At 44.0% G+C, this 21,942-nt stretch overlaps 2 long non-coding RNA genes and 1 pseudogene across 2 annotated transcripts; 1 reads left to right on the top strand and 2 right to left on the bottom strand.

Annotated features, from left to right (window-relative positions):
• The window catches only part of LOC125722823 (NACHT, LRR and PYD domains-containing protein 12-like), a 164,518-nt pseudogene that overhangs the window by 94,992 nt on the left and 47,584 nt on the right, over window positions 1-21,942 (bottom strand).
• Window positions 5,479-7,169, top strand: LOC125722809 (uncharacterized). Its single transcript, XR_007386619.1, has 3 exons — window positions 5,479-5,592; window positions 5,927-6,077; window positions 6,989-7,169. It is a non-coding gene; the product is annotated as an uncharacterized LOC125722809 (long non-coding RNA).
• On the bottom strand, window positions 9,975-11,175 carry LOC125722808 (uncharacterized). The gene is made up of 4 exons (XR_007386618.1): window positions 10,751-11,175; window positions 10,378-10,663; window positions 10,120-10,168; window positions 9,975-10,034 (listed from the first exon to the last, which is right to left on the bottom strand). It is a non-coding gene; the product is annotated as an uncharacterized LOC125722808 (long non-coding RNA).

Below are 21,942 nucleotides of genomic sequence, written 5' to 3' on the forward strand. Positions count from 1 at the left end.
ATTCTCACCGTGATCCTGACCAGTATGAGAGGAAGAATATTTTCCAAAAACACACTTCTTCACACATACATATCCAGATATTTCCCTGTGACTGTGAATGTGAAACTGAAAGTTTTATCATGCGTATTTTACTGGAACACCACATACAGGACCGTGAATAAGTCTTAGGCAGCCAAAGGAAATGTTTAAAGCCATTTATCTGGGTAATAAGTGTATATCTGCTCAGAACCAAAAAAAACACCAAACCCCTTTTCATTTCCCAAACCTCTCCTCAGGGGCACCACAGCCAGTCCATGTATTTGTTAAATTTCACAACCAGCTCACTTCATGAATTAATTAAATTAGTTTAAAAACTCAATGAGATATTGATCAGCCACATGAGGTGTGTTAGTAGTGTAGGAATTATTAGCTCAGGTAAATTTTAATATCTCCACCAATATGTTTTGAAATTAATTAACTTTTAATTAATTATTATTTAATGCTGATTATTAACCAATTGTTATGCCGAATGGTCGGCTCCTCCAAATTCAATTGCGAATCCCCGATATCTGTTAATGTGAGACTTAAATGGGATTCACTAATAACCAGTATCGCTTAATAACCTGGGTTAGAAGGCTCGTCCAGCGAGCTGCGTCACCAGGTAATGTAAACGATCGGTAGCGAAGCTCCCCTCACGGCCGATGAGAGAGAGTCTCGCGATATTTCAGGCGAGTTTTCAGAGCTTAGTAGCCAGATCGCACAGAGGCAGGGACTATTGTGAGCACTCAATGAACGGAGGCTGAAGTTATGTAAAAGACATGCATTTATTCCTAACTAACACTACAACTAACATAAGACAGACATTACACCTAAGACAAACAATAGATACAAAATAGCAGAATAGACACAAACAATGTAATCATGAAAATGTAATGTCTAGATTTAAAATGAGTAACCTTAAAAGGGAAAAACTGTTTTGCAAAGCAAGCAGTTTGTGGAAACACGACCATAAAGTAATATAGCAGGTGAATAGGACAGTTTAGGTTGTTAGAAATGAAAGGAAGTTGGTTTACTTGGTTGCAGAGAAAGGGGGGGGTCTTGGCAGTTGGTTGCAGAGGCTGATGAGCTGACGGGTGATGGCACTCAGAGAGGCGCGGTGTTTGCAGCGGTTGTTGGAGTGGAGCCCCTCTGATTCTCTCTCCTGGTGAAGCTTTGTCTTGGTTGCAGTTCTCTGTCCAGCTGGGCCTTCGCTGGCAGGCTTCAGGAGGGCTTCTTGTGGGCTTCTTTTCTCCTGGGCTGATGTTCTCTGCCTCTCTTTGGGCTGATGTTTTTCTGTTACTCCCCTGGCTTTGTTCTGAGGTGCCAGGTTTTATAGTCTAAAGTTCATGAATAGGAGTGACCAGGAATTCGACTCCTGGACCAATGGCTGACCATCCATTTGGCGGGCTTTCGGAAGGAGGTCTGTATCAGTCCTTTTGAGATTTATGACCAGACTGATTTCCCTTGTACTGATGATTTTCGTTAGGCTGGTGTAACTTTTGATATATCCACTTTCATGGTAACCACTGACCAGATCTGGAAACTGGAGTGATTTTCCATCGGTTTGATACCAAACATGCCATACCAGCCTAGCGGTTCACACCAAATACCATCTGTAATGATTAATTAATGATTACTTATATTATGTCATTATGTTATGTTACATTACTCACACCAGTACCTGGTCTAGGTTGCACCTCAATCAGAGGTTACCCTATACAGACATTACATGACATATTGTCATTCCAACAGCACATCTTAGAACATAAGAACATAAGAACTATACAAATGAGAGGAGGCCATTCGGCCCATCAAGCTCGCTTGGGGAGAACTAAACTAATAGCTCAGAGTTGTTAAAATCTTATCTAGCTCTGATTTAAAGGAACCCAAGGATTCAGCTTGCACTACATTATCAGGAAGGCTATTCCATACTCTGACTACGCGCTGTGTAAAGAAGTGCTTCTTTAAATCCAGCTTGAAATGTTCTCCCGCTAATTTCCACCTATGGCCACGAGTTCGTTTATTTAAACTAATGCTGAAGTAACTATTTGGTTGAACAGCATCCAAACCTGTTAGAATCTTATATAACTGGATCATGTCCCCCCTCAGTCTCCTTTGCTTGAGACTGAACAGATTTAGCTCAAGTAACCGTTCGTCGTATGACATTCCTCTAAGACCAGGAATAATTTTTGTGGCCCTACGCTGCACCTTTTCTAAGGCCACAATGTCCTTTTTAAGATATGGTGACCAAACCTGCACACAATATTCTAGGTGAGATCTCACCAAGGAATTGTATAATCTTAGCATTACCTCCCTTGACTTAAACTCCACACACCTGGAGATATACCCCAACATCCTATTGGCCTTTTTTATTGCTTCCCCACACTGGCGAGAATGGGACATGGAAGCATCAACATACACACCAAGGTCTTTCTCATGATCAGCTACCTTTATTTCAGTGACACCCATGAAATACCTGTACTTTATATTTCTGCTCCCTAGATGGAGTACCTTACATTTATCGACGTTAAATTTCATCTGCCAGGTATCGGCCCAGTCACTAATTAAATCAAGATCCCGCTGTAGCTGCTGAGCCACTAATTCAGTATCTGCTACACCACCCACCTTGGTGTCATCTGCAAATTTCACCAGTTTACTGTATATATTGGTATCCATATCATTTATGTAAATTAGGAACAATAGTGGTCCTAAAATCGAGCCCTGCGGTACCCCACTATGAACGCAAGCCCACTGTGACATTGTGCCTCTTATAACTACTCGCTGTTTCCTATCTGTTAACCAGTTATCAATCCAGGTCGCTACGGTACCTAAAATACTTGTCGCTTTGAGTTTAAGTAGGAGCCTCTTGTGGGGGACAACATCAAAAACCTTTTGGAAATCTAAGTAGATGACATCATAGGCCTTCTTATCATCAACTTCCTGAGTAGCTTCCTCAAAAAACTCCAACAGATTTGTTAAACAGGATCTACCTCTCCTAAATCCATGCTGGCTATCCCGCAAAATGTTATTGGAGTCCAGGTAATCTACCATTTTCTCTTTGATTATAACCTCCATAACTTTACCAGTTTATACAAGTTAGACTGATTGGCCTATAGTTAGACAAATTACTTCTATCCCCTTTTTTGAAAATAGGCGTTATGAAGGCGTGCTTCCAATCAGAAGGTACCACACCTTCAGATAAGGATTTTTGAAACAGTAAAGTTAAGGGTCGGCAAATAATATCCCTCATCTCTTTTAACACTATAGGTAAGATGCCATCAGGGCCCTGTGATTTATTTATTTTCAGCTTAGCTAGGCTTTGCAAAACATCTGCTTCAGTTATATATATATTAGCTATAGACAATGCTGGATAGGTAATAACTGGTAAATTACTAAGGTCCTCAACAGTGAATACCCATGCAAAACTATCATTGAACTCATTTACTATATCAACGTCGTTTACTATTATAAGACCCTTACTATCCTGCAGATTAGTAATTTCAGGTTTTAGAGCTCTTTTAGAGTTAAAATACTGGAAGAAACTTTTAACGTCATCCTTAGCTTCCAATGCAACCATCCTTTCGACATTTCTTTTAGCTTGTCTAATATCATTTTTTAACTCAGCCTGTAGACTTAGATATTCCTGCTTAATTCTGTCATCATCAGTTATTTTCCATTGCTGGAACAAAGCCCTTTTCCTCCTTACTTTATGCTTTATTTCCCTAGTAAACCACCTAGGTTGCAATTTCCTAGATTTATTCTTGCTGGAATAAAGCTTAGGCAAGCTTGATTTATTTTCTGAGTTTACAATTTTCTGAGACAACAAGCACTATTATCCTGAGAGAGGCTGAAAATGCTGGATACATATTACTAAACATATATGGTACATTACAGAGTTAATCAATGGGGTATGAATATATTTTAGGTCCAAGCAGAGTCAGGTACTTCACCTCCAATGGATCATGGGTTTTCACATAGAAAATAAAAATCTTCAGCCCCACTGTGAGGAATTATAGCAGGAGGCAGCTTGGTTATATGATACATCCTCACTACTGTAAATCCATGATTCTGCAAAAGTGTGTTTTCTAACTTTGAACTGAGCTTCTAAGTGTCCCGGTTACAAGGAAATCAAGGGAAAGACAAACCTTGATCACATTCTCGTTTTTGATAAGATGTACATCCTGGTTCACAAGAATATGCCACATTAGCATCAACGAATTTTGTGGAATTCATCCCACCTCAGCCTCGTTTTCATTTTGAAAATGGTGACCTCTGCGAAATAAGCTAATAGCCCCCCCAATTCAGTGCCAGAACGTTGGAGTTCACCCCAGTGAGCGAGAGGGTTACCTCCTTTCCCCTTTGAGTTGGGGGAGGGGGTCTGACTGTTTATGCGTATGCACCGAACACCAGCTCAGAGTACCTGGCCTGCTTGGAGACCTGGGAGTGGGGACTGGGAGGTGCCCCCCATGGGGACTGCATTGTCCTGCTGGGAGACATTAACGCTGATGTGCGTAGCGACAGTGAAACCTGGAAGGGTGTGATTGGGAGGAACGGCCTGGCCGATCTGAATCCCTGTGCTGCCCACAGTGTGTCCATAACGAACAGCATGGTGGAACATAAGTGCTCCTGTCACCGGAGCATCCTGGGCCGCAGGTCGATGGCCGATGGTTGTCTGATGGGACTGGCAATTTGCCACTTTTAATATCTGTCCTTAAACGTTTCATGTTCTTTTAATTACATTTTTCATTGTCATATTTAGTCCTACGATTTTACTTTGTGCATTAAGCATTTTATTTCTTATCTTTTCTGGAAAGCACTTTGAATGACCTTCTTGTATGAAGATGTGCTATATAAATAAACTTGACTTAAACCAACATAAAATATTCATTCTCTACTCACTTCAGCTTCTCCAGTTTACAGCTGGGATCCTCCAGTACAGCAGAGAGCAGCTTCACTCCTGAGTCTCCTGGGTGATTTTAGCTCAGATTCAGCTTTCTAAGGTTTGACTTCAGAGCTGAAGTCAGAGAAGAACAGCCTCTCTGTGACTCTACAGCCTGACAGCCCATTGAAAGGAAACCACAAAATTTCAGACAAAATACAGGCAGCAGCGACCTGTAAACACCAGTGCTGACGTTGCCAGTGACGGACCTGGACCCACCAGAGCAAACAGCCCTTCAGCACCCCCCCCCCCCCCCCCACCCCCCCCTTCCCCCATCCCAGGTCTCCCTGTTGCTGATAAAAAGCTGCCATTCGGGGGTAATATTCTGCACTTGGGTTTGCCTGAGTGCCTCTGTTCCTGCAGCTGCCACACACTGTTCACTGAAGCTCACCTTTTAGCGTCACTGACTGTAATAACAGACATAAATGATCAGCTTCTAAATTAGACCATCCAGTGAGAGCGACCCACTGCATTAAACAACTGGACTCTCTCATCCCCAGTCCTGCCAGAAGAAGAGAGGATGAGACCCTGGACTGACGTCAAGATCAAATGGTGTGACGTCATAGAAACCGCAAGATGCCCACGGTCGAGCAGAGAACCACCCGTGAGGAAGTGAGGAATGCCAACAGGAGGCGGTTGGTATTAGATCAGTGGGTAATGCTGGTAGAGTAACCAGTTCTCCCCCCCCCTCCTTATTTTCTACATCCTTCTTCCTTTGAATTTTTGCTTGCTGTCATGTCACAGAGACACAGAGTTTGGCCAAAACACACTAATGCCCTTTTTTGGGCAATGTAACAATGCTGCTGATATAAGACCCATGCAGAGTATCAGACATATGAGTGTCCCAGTTTACCTTTGTCCCACTTAACATTCACCCAGCCCAAAAGGTCTCACAGTACATTCCATACCTGTTGGCAATATGAATACAATGAATGATTTCACTGATCAAATTCGCCTTGTACTGCAAAGGAAGAACTGCAATCAACTGCATTCCCTGGCACAACAACTGCCCTGTGTACCAATCAACGCGTCTGGAGGGCTAAGAGCTGCCAGCCATTGCTGTGACCGGGTCCCTCATCCTCTGACTGTATATGAAGACGCTCAGTCCCCACAAGCCGTAGTGAGGAATTGTGTCTATGAAAAATGACCCTTTTCTTTCCCGAGTGCTTGCAGCTCCCTCTGTGTTGTCCTGTGTGTGTGACGCAGTTCCTGACCCCCTGCCCAGTCAGCATGATCCCCAATCCCTATTTATCCCCAGTTATCACTTTGCGAGGCTGGAGAAGTCCTGCCATTTCCTGCAGACTTCAGTCCCAGATCACTGCTGGCCACAGTAGCCTTTCATCCCGGCAGTGATTCCCTCCATTGTTCCCCCACCTCCTCCATTAGTTGTATCGCTGCCTAGCAGAGCTGATGTTTCCTCTTTCTCTGGCTGCTGTCCATGGTTTCTTTGTACAAAGAGCCCCATCACGTTTTCAACCTATTGGTAACTGATAATTTAATTTGGTATTCAGTCTGTGCGTTTTCACAAGTTTAGATTTGGATTATATGTTATATTGTTCATGTTTACATGCATCATGTAGCAATGATTTGACTCGCATTTTGCTATTGACATACTTGGAATTGATTTTCCTCTTATTGACAGTTTGTGCTTTTCTCACGTGGAGGCTGGGAAGAGCCAACAAAGTGCTACTTAAAGTTTGTCTGTTAATTCTGGAATAATGAAGGTTTTTGGGAAACGCACATAGACCACACTCATTCTTTACTTAAATTGTTTATTTTGTTTATTATTCGCTAATTCGCCTTTGGGAAAGCCATCTGTCACGCCTCCCGGGTGTAGACCGATGGAGAGGTCCAATTAGAGTCCAAAACGGGAGACTACATAAGCGTGACACACGCAATTTGGGTTGCGAAGTATTTGCCTATGTCCTATAGCAGTACAGAGTGATTTCTTGTCCGTTGTCTTTCCCTAGTTTCCTACTGCTTCCGTCTGCCCATTGTGTGTACCTTACCCTGTTTACCTTCCTTCCCCAGACCAGCCCTCGACCCTGAACCTCCTGCCCTGCCTTCCCTACCAGTCCCAGGATCTCTCATCTCCCCTTCCCTGTGTCTTCGTGTCCCATGCCTGCCCGTAGGACTGACCACCCCGGCTGCTGACCTCCTTTTCCGACCACGACCATCCCAGCCATCTCGCCCCTTGAAAGTCCGTTGCCTGAGTGATCTAATAAAGATCAATTGGTTCTGCACCTCTGGGTCTGTGCTTCCCTGCGAGAGCTCGGTTGACACCATCCCTGACTATTAACTCTGAAAGAAGGAGATGTGAACATCCCCAGCAACTACTGCTGGCCTGTCAGGCTTTAAATTATGCAAATTATAAAGATAAAGAAGTTAATTGCAAAAAACTTTATGGATGGAACAGTATTTTCTGAAATTCTGTTTGAGAGCCCTTAGCACATGAACATTTTTAAGCCTGTGGTCCACACAGATCTGTACAGTACAGTGAGAGCTGATTATAGGAGAGATTCATCTCTCATAGCTGACAGACGGCTGATGTGACACAGACTTGTGGCCATGCAGCAGATTTCTAAAATAACAGAGTATTTTATTTGATGTAATTCCACTTGAGGAAATGTGATTTTGCTTCTTCTATGGGACTGTGAATAGTCCAGCCCATGCGTTTACTCTAGTGTACAGCAGAACAAGGTTTTCTCGGTCGCTTTGGTACATTTCTCAGATCAGAAATGAAATTCTCATAACTACTTGTACAACCTCCACATCATCGAGTCCCTTTTGCACATCATACATGCAAAGTCTCATTCTTTTGGTCAAATTGCAAATGCTTTGGCTCAGTAGTGCGAATAATTATGTAAAATCATCTGCTGATTCCTACATTTTCAATTGTTCATGACATGTTGGTCAAAATATATGTGACTCATCACCATGAAATGAGTCTTATGGGTGACTCTTATGGGTGGGGAATAAGACTCATTTCGTGGTGATGGGTCACATATTATACTGGTTCTCTGTTGAAAAGTCTGATCCCCCAAAACACCGGGTGTTAGTTCATTGTATAAGTCATTACATGCAAAATGGTCGTCATAATTGCTCAAGCATGTTCTCTATACATCTGTATAACTGCGTGTGTGTATATATACAGTACTGTGCAAAAGTCTTAGGCAGTCCAAAGAAATGTTTGAAGCTGTTTATCTGGGTAGCAAGTGTATTTTGGCTTAGAACAAAAAACACAATTTAACATTAGAACGTCTGCAAATTAAGAGTAACACAATAAAAAACTAGTAAGCCGTTCCATGATTTTGTTAAATTTCACCATTATCAATTAAATAATTAAATATATTGGTTTAAAAAGTCAGTGAGAGATTGACTAGCTGTATGAGGTGTGTTAGTGGTCAAGTCAAAAAATACATGGCTGCACTGGACGGTCGCTGCAAATACTAGGATGATTTTAGCAGAGGTTCTGAAATGGCGAAGCTGACACACTTTGACAGGCATCATATCATAGTTTTACACCAACAGGAGGATAACACTTCAATCTCCCAAATTCCTGTGAAAATGTTACTGTGACACATAGGCGATTAACTACACACTAATACAATCCAAATCCAAAACACACATGATAAATGTGCTTTTCTACTTTTATGAGAACTGAAAGCACTTTACAATTCATGCCTCACATTCACCCATCCACACACCGGGGGCGGAGGCTGCCATGCAAGGCGCCAACCTGCACGCCGGGAGCAATTTGGGGTTCAGCATCTTGCTGAAGGACACTTTGATGGGGTCAGTAGAAACCAGGGCTCGAACCTGCAACTCTCTGGTTGCTAAACGATAGCACTACCTCCTGCGCCACCATCTTCCCCAAATGAAAGGAGAAGGAGGTTCCTCGGAGCTCCGAGATGTGTTTGGCTGTAATAAATCTGTAATATAGCTATATGACATAGTTTTTGATAACACCAGCATTTATTTTTTAGGCAAAAATGGCAAGCAGATCAGAACTGGCCAGATTTGATGTTGCAGCTTTTAATGAAAGACAAAACAAAATTTAAAAGTGCTGAAGTTTGAATGATTGAGAGTTTATTTCAGTTGTTGATGTTGATAAGATTGGTTTCCTCATACAAATACAACACACATGATGTTTACTTGAAATGACTGAAAAGTGATACCAGGATCAGGGGGTCAATAAGCTTTTAAGTAATAATGTGGATTGTGCTTGGGATAGAAGCTGCATGTTGTGTTGAAGAAAAGTATAGATTTTCATTTTACAAAATATTCAAATTAATTGTAATAATAATATTAGTGACGTTAATTTTTAGATGACATTAATTACATAACTAATAATACATTGAGAAGAAATGTTTTGTTATTTTGTAGATAGAAAGACATGAAAGTAATGTGGAAAATCGCCTCTTACCACTGAAACACATTGGGGGTATTAGCACATAGGTGGTGCTAATAATAGTACTGCAGCCAGCCAGTAGGAGGCGCTTGACATGTTGCGTTTTCACCTTTTAGAGACGTTATGGTCTCCATGTTTTTTGCAGTCAGTGCTTTGATCACAGATTTGAAAGCAGTATGCATAATGCATCAGGACTCACACTGAAATTGCCTATATGTGGATATATTATGCAACATGGCTCTGTAGGAATGCTGGTACCTTGGAAACACACATAAACAAATATACCTTATATGTCAGTTTGGATATGGGTGTGGCTGCAACTGGAGAGGCTTGTAGTACGTATTCTGCAAAAATTTTCATAATGGTTGTTGCAAATATTATGTAGAAAATATGACAGAGACTTGAATGCAAACATGGGTTTTGTTGGGAAAATATCAGTTCATGAAATACATTAGTTGAGGAAACTGCGGTTATTTTAACTCTTATTTAATACTATTAAGCACAGACACGTCACAAGGAAAATAAACTATTATTTATAATAATTTATATAGCATGCAATGATTAAACATAAAAAACTATAGCATAGAAAAATTCAATGTTACTATCGGACAACATGGCTATGGAAATATAACAGAGAGCGGTGAGCTGGAGACCAGAGTCTTGACCCTGAGGAGTGAAATAAAATATTTAATTTCTCTGTTGCATCACAAACCTGACAGATACACTACTTGTCAAAAAGAAAAGAACTTACTTCCTCACGCATTTCTAAAAGGATGTTTTTGTCAAATCCCTGCAACTCACTGAAAAACAACAGATCAAATTCACATATTATGACATAAATAAAAATATAATATAGACATATAATATAGACAGTTCATGGTGCATTTTGTAATACTCAAGACACACCAAGGCCATGCAGAGTGCATACTGATAAAAGGGAGGGGAGGGGGGAATACTTCAATACATTCTCTGTATCTGAAGTCGAACAATTCAAGGTGGTCTGTCTTACAATTGTCATGCGCCGCTTGTCCGCTCCTCCCGTGTGCCACGCCCCCTCGTTAACCTCGTGTGGAACCCCGATGTCATTCGCTGTTTCCAGTTGTTTTCATTAGTCCTATGTATTTAACTCCGCTTCAAAATATGTTTTCCCAATCATGTCATTTAAGTCGCTACTTCTATTGTCCCGTGTTTCTAGCTGGTTTCCCCAATAAATCCTTTGTTTCCCCGATTCGTGACGTGACAACAATCAACATGAACACACCACAGTCCACAGAACCAATCTGATGAGGAACATCCTGCGAAATACAATATAGTACTAACGAAGACATTTGTTACAATTCTAATGCAAATGTAACGACAGAAAATGCTGAAATCCACTTTACCATGTTTTTCAAGTATTTTCCAGTGTCCTGGACTTATTCTGTTTGTCAGTTTGCTGCAAATAGAAATTTGGAATTGTCAGGGGCACAATAACTACAGCTTTCCATGTAAACGGGATTAAAGCTCTATGTAGGAATTAATTGACACACAGAAGACCTTTTGTCACATTTGTAAATCTTTCACTGTTGCGCCGCGTCTGGCTGTGAGTGTGACCTAGAGCGTATGACAGTCTCTGCCCCAACTGTCGGCAGGAATGAACTTAGAAATTTATGATTAAAAAAGACCTAACAATACGACTTAAATGTTATAGCATTTATTGTACAATATACTATACATATGATCAGGAGCGCACATAACTGCATGGTGCGCAAGTACGCATTCCCCGTACACGCGTGGCAATTCCTTGTTGTAGCAGCGCAAATGCGTATTTATTTTATGTGCATTCACGCTATGACAAGAAATTACCGTGCAGCTTAACATTTATGTGGCTAATTTGTACTACTTCTGCGACATGAAGGCTAAAATACACAATGATTTCTTGTCCTAACAGCGCGAATGCACATAAAATAAACACGTATTTGCGCTGCTACAAGACATTACCGCGCGTATCGGTTTAAACAGCGAATGAGTACTTTCATACCAGTTATGTGCCCCCGGCATATGATCATTTTTGCATATAAAATAAAGGGCAGACTTACGCAGGGTTGCCAACTTTGGTCAGCTGATTGGCGTGAGATTTTCAATTCGAGGCAAGTCTACACACGTATTCACATTTATATAACGGTTTTATTACCTTGTAAATAGTCTTCAGGATTTGCAAACTGCCCAAACACTTTTGATGTAGCCAGTTTTAGGTTTTAAATGGATTAATAGAGATTCTCCATAAGATTTATTGCTGTGTGCGTTTGAGTCTGAAAGCCCGAGTCTCGCGCCAGATGCGTCAGAGTTGGCAACCTGCTTACAGCCGAATCGGAACTACGACCGGTCAGTCGGAGCCGAACGCGGCCGAAAGTCACCGACGAGCTGCAGAGGATCGCATCGTCTGTTATGGTACGAATAGGCGTCCGTGACAACAGCTTGGTTACTTTTGAATCACATGTACTTATCTTCTCAAACTTTTTGAGCATCTGAACGACTGGTTGCATTTTGAAGGGACTTGACGTCTAAAAAATGGAGAACAAAGAAATCAACGTTGTTAAGATCAAAATTAAAATAACAGTCAAGGTTAAAATAACAATGAATGAAGGCGTGATTAAGAAGATGGATGACACGGACAAGCAGCCCCAATCGACACGGAGGGTGTCTGACATGCCGAAGGTAAAGCACTGGCTTAAGTGACTTTATTAGAGCACTTTAATTAGAGCATAAAATGTGTCATATCAATAACCTTTCCTTGTTTTAACAACTGGCTATCCCAGACTGGAAGAGAAGAAAACGACCGTGGCCAGAGGGTTCGTCCATGCAGCGGGAGGGACAGGCTACCCACGCTGGAGGAAGAAGGAGCTACGAGGAGGAGGCCACAGCTGAAATACCTTCATCGTACGGACAGCAACGGCTCCTGCGATCAACGACCAGAGAGAGACCAGGGGCAGCGTCAGCGATCCGCAGAGCAGCAACTCCTGCAACGAATGCACGGACTCATGGGTTATGGACGGAAACAGAGGACTGACAGAGACATTATTGGTGACGGACTTGTGGGTTATGGCCGGGGACGGAGGGATAATAGAGACATTGTTTAAGTATTATTATATATATAAGATAGGATAAGATAAGATAGGATAAGAGGCTTAGATGAAATATGTTAAGATAGGCTAAGTTAACATATGATAAGATAAGCTAAGTTAAAATATCATTAGATAGGCTAAGTTAAAATATGATAGGCTAAGTTAAGATAGGAGATTTACAATAAAACATATACTTATTTTTTAAACTGTGTCTTTGTAATCTCTTCAGTGTTGTGTCTGTCTTTGATAATTTTGGATCTTTAATTTATATTCGACACTCTCCTCAACGTCAATAAGCAGAGACGGAGGAAGGTACGGTTAAGTAAAGAAAAACAATAAATTATCAAAATTACAGTGTTATCTTATTTTGACGCAGAAAAAAAACATTTCAGTGTTACTATCACATATGAGTTAATGGCTGCAAATGTTGGTGTTAGAAGTGCCTGTAAATGACGCGGCGTAAGTTTAACTCTGGTGTGTTTCTGAAAAACGCGCCGCCCTCTGCCTCTCATTCAGCGAACGTATAGGAGGCTATTCTGGTAAGTAACAGGTAAAGTTGTCATTTAACGTAATGCTGACGTGCATTACCAGTTAATAAGTGTTTTACTATATCACGCACCTTACGTCATTTATAGTTTTAGTCCGGTGCACTCTGTATCCATGCTAACTAACTAGCTAATGTTAACGTGACGCAGTACAGTCTTGCAGCTTGGGGATTCCCACCCCGGTCCGAGGCCAGTATTCCGCTGGGGGGTGTACGTTGCAAATGCAAACGATCCCTTCATGTTCGTGCGTTGTGTTCGGATGTGAAAATAGAAGATGACTATCAAATTCAATGTTTATGTCATATTATACAAGATAAGACTGAAAATAGTTTGCCCTGCATAAGGATGCCATGCAGTCAGAGCATGATCAAGACAGGGTGTGAGTGTGGAAAAAAGACAAATGTAACAGTATTTGAGGGAAGAGTGAGAAGGAGGGAAATGTAAGGAGAAGGAGGTTCCTCGGAGCTCCGAGATGTGTTTGGCTGTAATAAATCTGGAATATAGCTATATGAGATAGTTTTTGATAACACCAGCATTTATTTTTAGGCAAAAATGGCAAGCAGATCAAAACTGGCCAGATTTGATGCTGCAGCTTTTATTGAAAGACAAAACAAAATTTAAAAGTGCTGGAGTTTGAATGACTGTGTGTTTATTTCAGTTATTTTATATTGGGCTCAAGGATTGGTTTCATCATACAAATACAGCACAGATAATGTTTACTTGAAATTACTGAAAAGTAAGTGATACCAGAATCAGGGTGTCAATAAGCTTTTAAGTAATAATGTGGATTGTGCTTGGGATAGAAGCTGCATGTTGTGTTGAAGAAAAGTATACATTTTTATTTGACAAAATATGCAAATTAAATGCAATAATAATATTAGTGACATTCATCTTTAAATGACATTAATTACATACCTAATAATACTTTGAGAAGAAATGTTTTGTCATTATTATTTTCTATTATCATTGCTTCTTACAGTAAATTATTCTTGATGCCCCCAGTCGGTGCCCATGTATGTAAAATATGTGGGTAGGATGCCGGTTAAACCCCCTGATTCACGTGCAGCATTTGATCACAGTTGACCCCATTCATGCTGGGCAGAGTCATCCCGTCTTAGCAGAGTCCTGCTGAAGCTGTCTGTGAGCTTATTCTCCAGGTCTCACTGGCTTTTGTGTGGCTCCCCACACTTCTGTCACAGTAGACAGTCCTGCCTGCCTGCAGCTTAACCAATGAAGCGGCTCTTTCCTTGCATATAATTAATGCAGCAGCTATTTACTTGCATCTATCACTCAGGCGGCTGCTTCCCTGCATGTGACCTACTACAGTGTTTTATAAGGTGTTTCCTTTGCTGTTCTCAGTCTCTGCCCCAATTCCCCAGTTTCTTTCGCAGTTTTTCCTGCCATCTCTGCCACAGCTTCAGCTGCATTGTCTGCAGTCTCTCCTGCACTGTCTGCTCTGGCTGCAGCTCTGCCTCTTTCAGCCCCCCCCCCCCCTCCTATGGCTCCTGCTGCAGCCAAACCCCCCGCAGTGACACCCACTATTCCTACTACTGCTCCTGCCTCTAATGCTCAACAGCCCCAGCTTCTGCAGCTCCTGCTGCCCCTAATGCCCCAGCTCACTCTCTGTCTTGCTCTTCTTCTGATCTCAAACTCCCCTGCTTCCTCTCCTCTCTCATCCATCTCTTCTTTTGTCGTTTTCACCTCCATTTCTGCTATGACCTGCAGTGATTTATTTCCGTAATAACTGCTGCCATTGTTTGTCACCATGTTCTCTATAGCTGTCAGCAGCTGTTTAATCTGAAAGCTGTTACTCCTGTACTCTGATGCATCCAGGTTTCCATCAGAGCTTGAAGGTCTTCCTGACCCTTGGCCTGGTTCCTGATCAGGTGTGATGATCTTTGTTCTAACAGCCAGTTCTTCATTTCCTCCAGTGTCTGAACAGCCTGTGATTCCCCAGCTTCTCTCCTCTCTATCATCACTTACTGTAGTTGTTCCATGAGATCTGCAGACTGAGCATTTTTATCTTTTCTGTTCCAGTGCTTAGAGTGAATGACATGGACTCGGCCTCCACACTTATCAACAAGTTCCTTCAGATCCTTGTTCTCCTTCACATATTCCTCAATGGTTTGGTTTTCTTTAAGCTCATCAGCATGTGTGAAGAGGACACCTGTGTGTTTCAGGGCACAATTCTTACTTCAGAAGGTGCTTTGGGAGAGAAACATGATATCAGTTACCATGAATGTTATACATTTGTGTCAGTTTGATTGAAGACTCATAGCAATGTGCTACAATCAAGCCTGTCAGCAGGAGGCACCGTGAATGTGGTTATAATTAACACGAACATGCCATATTACTGTGGAAATTCTCCAGCAGGTCTTTAGCATGTCTTGGGTGCAGCTACTTTATTCTGTCAGCAGATGGCAGTGCAGAGCCACACAAAGCATGAGCGCATGGGAAAGAGACTGACAGTCAGAGGTACTTATTCAACTCATTTTATTACTGAACACAGATATTTCATCTGTCTGCTTATCCAAAGGAAAACCTCATTTCTATACATAGTTTGTTTACCTGAACACTGACAGAAAAGCTTAGACATGCAGCCACTCTTAGCAATTTCACGACAGATGCTTCTGTCCAGCTCAGTGGATGTCAGTCTGGCTCAGGGGTCGGCAACCGAATTGAGAAGAGCCACTTTTCGGAAAAGAAGCCAGAGAATTTTACTGGAAACAAACATTTATTCTATACAGATTAGCGACTTTTTATACATACCAACGACAGAGTAAAACAATTTTCAATGTTTCATGGACTTTTGAACAAAAAGTCTGCCATAATTTTATGAATCATATCGTTTTCTTTTCTTTATATTAACAGGTTAAGGTGTTTCGTTACTCTGATAAAACACTCAGCCAGATGCTCTTTCCATTTTTGTAATGAACTGTATGCCAAAACAAAATGTTCACGTAAGCGTGTCAACTTTCAACTTATTGACGCAAAACAAACAATACGTTTTGACCCTTTCGGCTCTCCGTACGGAATGAGGTTTTGGGGTAGAGCGGTCTGGATGCTGACAGAGGACACGCGCTTTCAGACCCCTCCTGCAGTCAGGTTGTCCTGGCATATGTGCAATCGAGAGACCGTACTCGGTCCGGGCGTCCAATTTGCAAAGTTATGTGCTAGAGTAATCCTGTGCGTAATTAGGCATGTATTTTAAACATTTTCCACTAAAATGCATCCCTAACAATCGATAAACCATTGAGATTATTCACATTAGACAGAAAACAAAGCATATATATTCGCTTCCGCAATGATCCACTCACTAGCGTTATAGGGGAAAATATATGTATTTATTATAAGCCTATAAATTAAGGAATGGAAATTCACTTAAAAAATGCAATATGCTGTTTATTAAGAAGATAATTGCTTCATATTTTTGCATTTTGTATTCAAAAAAAGTTGTATAGGTATGTCGAGCTCCGTCAAAACAGTTGGATTAGAATGAGCCCATTATGTAACTGGAACCCCTCTCACATGTAAACACAGTGACGCGCTACAGCACTGGTTTGTCGTCTGAGGCTATGATACTGACCACAAACACATTCTCAAATTTCACTGCACCAATCACAGCATATGCAGGCAGAAAAATGACAGCAAACAACATTCAGCATTAGACTCTAAAACCGTCTGTAATGTCTGTGTTTATCCAGTGGACCATAAACTAAAATAGGCTTTTTATTGCCCAATTTTTATATTAGGTGAGACTAAAAATTTAGAAATATCTACATGCACAAGTAGTTTTTCCTGATAAGAAGGATGACATCAAGACTGTCAGCAGTTACACATCAGATTATGACACATCTGAGTAGCCCAGACTGTCTGGAAAACAAAGCCATACAGCATATGTGGCTGACTAATGTACATACAGTGTCCATCCATCCACATGCGGGTCATTGTTGCAGGGGAGCCTGGGCCCATCCCAGCCAGCACAGGGCAGGGGTTCACCCTGGGTGTGACGTGCATCAGAAATACCAGTTTAAAGTGATCAATATATTAAAGAGTCTGGGACATGTAGAATATTACTGTATATTTCCAAAATTTAATGATAAATTAAGATTTCCTTTGCTTTGAGAAATTTAAACAGAAAGTTATAACTCTGTTCTGTTATGTTTCAGTCTGAGCCTCTTTTTTCTGTGAATATACTTTGACCCATCGACTGTATAAAACATGGACACTTGTCTGCACTGCCTTCTGTTCTTAGGAAGTGAAGCAAACCCTCAGCATGTTGTCAATTTTGGTGCATGCAAGGTCACAGAGAAAACATTTTCAAGAACCAGAACCTTTTTTCAGGAACCTGGAACCTCTATCATATTCTCACCTCAGGAACTTGGCCCGATTGTAGGTCCTAGGAGGTTGTTCCTGAATTTTTTTTTAGTTCCTACTCCAGAAGATGTACTTTTCACTCAACCAAGAGCTACTGGGTGGGGCTTATAGTGATAAACTTTGCTAATTGGTTGACCACAAGCCCCAGCGCCAACTTGTGGGAAAAGAGAAGTGGAGCAAAAATTGAGCAGATGGATTTTTTTGTACATCAGTTACATTAAAGGCATTGTCACGGGACGCGGTCGGGCGAAGCGGCGATCGTGCATGCAAGCAGGCAGGAACGGGCAGACAAGCCGTAATCAGGGCAAATACGGGGTTTATTCTGGTTTCGGGGAACAGGGAACATCGGACACTGACTGACATCAATGACGGACAAAGGACTCGGGTAAGACACGTACTGAAATACACAGGACTGAGCAAATTAACTAGATACAGCTGGGTACAATCGGGAGAAAACACGTGGGTAATCAGGGGGCGTGGCACACAGGAGGAGCGGACGAGCCGGGCATGACAGAACCCCCCCCCAAAGGCGCGCTTCACCGGGCGCGCCAAGGAAGGGGGCGACGGACGGGACGAGGCAAAACAGGACCTGAAAAACAAAACAGAATCAATGACGCGGGACCGGGAACAAGACAGAGGCACAGAACACAGCCAGGGACAAGACAAAGGACAAAACCTGACAGAGGGTCGGGAAGGCAGACAGGCAAACCAGGAAGGGAGACACAGAAGGAACGGGCGGAACAAAGGGGCCAGGAGTGCAAGGCGGGTACACCGGGGCACAAGGAACAGAGACGGGCGGAACGAAAGGGCGAGCAGAAAACAGGGGCAGAGACAGGCGGGACAAAGGCAGGGGCGTAGGGAGACAAGGAGGGGGAACTAGGGGGAGCCCGAGGGAGACCCAGCGGGCGACGGGAGGTAGCCAGAGGGGCCGCGGGAGGCCGGAGCAGGAGGGGACCGTGGAGGGGCCGAGGAGACAGGGCGAGGGACCCGCGGAGGGGCCAGGGAGGGAGCAGGAGGGAGCACCGGGGAAGGGGACGAGGGAGCTGGAAGGGTCCAGGGCGAAAGTAAGGCGAGGGGGGGAGCCGCTGCAGGCGGCGACGTCCTCCGACGGGCCGAAGGTGGGGGCCCCGCAGGCGACCGAGGAGCCGCCGTTGGGGAGCCCGCAGGCGACCGACTAGGCCCTGGAGAGGGGAGCGAGGCGGGGCGACGAGGCCTCGGAGGGGGACCCGCAGGCGACGTCCGACCCGGAGGGCCAGGACCCGCAGGCGCCAACCGAGCCAGAGCGCAGGCGATGCAGGGGGCATGGCGGGCGGGACCCCAGCCCTGCGTCTGTGTCCCCTCCCCTTGCGGGACACAGACATATAGGCCTTAGTCCGGGGTCTCTCGTGCCGGGGCAAGGGCAAAGGTGTCACAAGTGTGATCCCCGAGGGGTCCCATTCCAGCTCCTCCACCTCCAAAGAGGGAGGAGCCACGATGGAGTCCTCCGGGACCACCTCGGGGACTAGGGCGACAGGAACTGGGGCACGGTCAGGGACCAGAACAGGGTCAGCCGGCTGTGGGGGTGCCGGCCCGGGAGCTGCTGGAGCGCGGTCAGGACTTGGAGCGCGGTCAGGACTTGGAGCGCGGTCAGGACTTGGAGCGCGGTCAGGACTTGGAGGTGGCTGCAGTGGGGGCGCCGGCCCGGGAGCTGCAGGAGGCGAAGGGGGCTGCGCCGGCAGCGGCGGCCGCACGGGAGCGGGGTCCGCCGGCAGTAACGGAGGGAGGTCCTCTGTACTGGCGATCGCCGGTCTCCTCCGTCTCCCTCGCTGGCGCCTGGCGGTGGCGGGAGGCGGCGCGATGTCCGTGAAAACGGACGGCGGAAGAAAGGCTTCCGGCTCCGGGTAGTGGAAGGGCTCCTCGTCCTCGTCCTCACTAGAGAGCCAGTACTTCCACACGGGATCGGGGTCGCGTGTGGTCGGCCCCCGGGCTGGAGGTAGGGCGGGTACTTCCCTCTCGTCCTCTGTCGGGAGCCAAAGCCTGGAGAGCGAGCAGGCGCCACGACGGATCGTCTCCTGCGGGACTCTCCTCCGTCTCCGCTTCTTCTTTTGTAGGTCCGTCATTCTGTCACGCTGCGTGATCACGGGCGAGGCAAACGGTCAGGAAGCAGGCAGACAGGCGCAATCAGGGCAAACAAGGGGTTTATTTTGGTTTCGGGGAACAGGGAACATTGGACACTGACTGACATCAATGACGGACAAAGGACTCGGGTAAGACACGGACTGAAATACACAGGACTGAGCAAATTAACTAGATACAGCTGGGTACAATCGGGAGAAAACACGTGGGTAAGCAGGGGGCGTGGCACACACGAGGAGCGGACGAGCCGGGCATGACAGGCATCAATGAGTAACTTTTTGCTTGTGTCCCCAAAGTTCTGCATCTGAAAATTCGATTGATAGCCAATATACTGTACGTCTGTCTAATATTAGTGGTTCCAGTCCTGAAACTTGCCAGCACTTATTAGTAGAATAACGTGACATCATTTTTAGTCTGTGGAGGTCAAGAGACTGTGGGAGGTTGAGAGTTTTGGGATCAGCAATATGTTATATGGGTATTTTTGGATTTTTCATGTTGCATTTCTGTAAAGGTACCTGCCATAGAGGTTGGTGTTGACAGTTTTCAGCTGGTTTCCAATAAATTATGTCCTCATATTATGTGGGTGATTCTTTCAGCTCAATGAGACAGTAGGAAATACACACAGGTGCATCCTGCCATTCTGATACTATTCTTTGGTAAGTTTTATATTTACAAAACACATAAAAATGACAGGGCTGAATTATTCTGTTGCCGGCCTGGGCGGGGATTATAACCACCACCAAGTGTTATAACAGAACCATGTCAGGACACTAGGGGGCACTAAAGCATTGGGTAAGGCGAGATATGGGAAAAGGAGAGAATACAGAAGTAAAAGGCTGAGTCTGAATGCATGTTATAACAGAAGCACGTCAGGACACTAGGGGGCACTAAAGCATTGGGTAAGGGGAGATACAGGAAAAGGAGAGGATACAGAAGTAAAAGACTGAGTCTGAATGCATCTGTGATCGTGGTCTGTTGGAAATTCTAAGATTCACAGCAGAATATTATACATGGAGTCAGAAGATTGGCAGCAGGAGCCTGTGAGTAGAAAACCAACATTAGTTTGAAAGTCAGAGGAAATACAGAGGATCTGGCAATACTAGGGCCTGCTACAGTAAGTGAGGGAGCTGGCCAGCTTACAGATGCGTTTCCAAGAGGGGAACAAAGAAAATAACATGAGAGGTGGAGCAGATATTTTCAGTAGAACCTCCAAGAAGCTTCAGTTTTGACAGGCCAAGCAGCTGGACTTAGTGTCTACGATGCTTTGAGTGATTTCGAGGAGCTTCAGGAATATCTGAAAAGACTGAGGAAGACCATTCAATTCGCTGATGTACATGACTGGGGAGAAAAGCAATGACATGCCGGTTTTGTCTGACGAACAGAAATAGTTTGCAGAGACATTTACATTTACAGTATTTGGCAGACGCCCTTAGCCAGAGCGACTTACATAAGTGCTTTAAGACGCTGTGATGAATTTTTCCGATACTAGCTAAATAAGGACCCAGGCTATGAATACCATCTATCTGAACACTGTTGAGAAAGTGCAACAATTATTTTTTTTTTTTGTACACACACACGGAAAAGAGCTGAGTAAGAATACAGAGTACTACTTCAGGTATTTCTGAAAAGATGTTTCAGAAGTTTTGAGTTGTCGCTTGAAGACAGCCAAGGTTTCTGCTGTTCGGACATTAAGGGGGAGTTCATTCCACCAACCGGGTGCCAGGACAGAGAAGAGCCGAGATGTGTGTCGTCCTTGTGCCTTGAGGGGTGGTGGGACCAGTCTAACAGTGCTGGAGGATCGGAGAGATCGGGGTGCAGTACGGGGTGTGATGAGGTCTTTTAGATAGGATGGTGCCAGACCATTTTTGGCTTTGTATGTGAGCATCAGTGTTTTGAATTTGATGCGGGCAGCTACAGGAAGCCAGTGGAGAGAGCGTAGCAAGGGAGTGGTGTGGGAGAACTTGGGAAGGTTGAAAACAAGTCGAGCAGCTGCATTCTGAAGCAGTTGGAGGGGACAGATGGCACGCAGTGGTAAACCCGCTAGAAGCGAGTTGCAGTGGTCCAGGCGTGAGATGACGAGGGACTGGACGAGTATCTGGGTAGCCTGAGTGGAAAGAAATGGACGTATCCAAAACCAAAAGCCCTGGCTGAGTATTTTATTATTAAACACATTATAATATATGAGAGAGCAAATTTTAACAGCCGAAATCAACAGGCAGGTGAATCAGCAGGAAGTTGTATTATAAGACAGAGTTAGCTGAGGTGGCATCACCATATGCACTGTCAGCCCCTGGACATGGAGCTCTGTACACATGGAGGTGAGAGTCAGCTTGGCAGCAAAGGGCAGCCACCTGCAGTGGCACCTATGGAGCTGGGAGTTAAGGGCTCTGCTCAAGGGCCCAGAGACATGTGGCTGTTCTGCCAAAGCCAGGC

The sequence above is a fragment of the Brienomyrus brachyistius genome, unplaced genomic scaffold (genome assembly GCF_023856365.1).
Source record: "Brienomyrus brachyistius isolate T26 unplaced genomic scaffold, BBRACH_0.4 scaffold42, whole genome shotgun sequence".
In the NCBI taxonomy this organism is placed as follows: Eukaryota; Metazoa; Chordata; class Actinopteri; order Osteoglossiformes; family Mormyridae; genus Brienomyrus; species Brienomyrus brachyistius.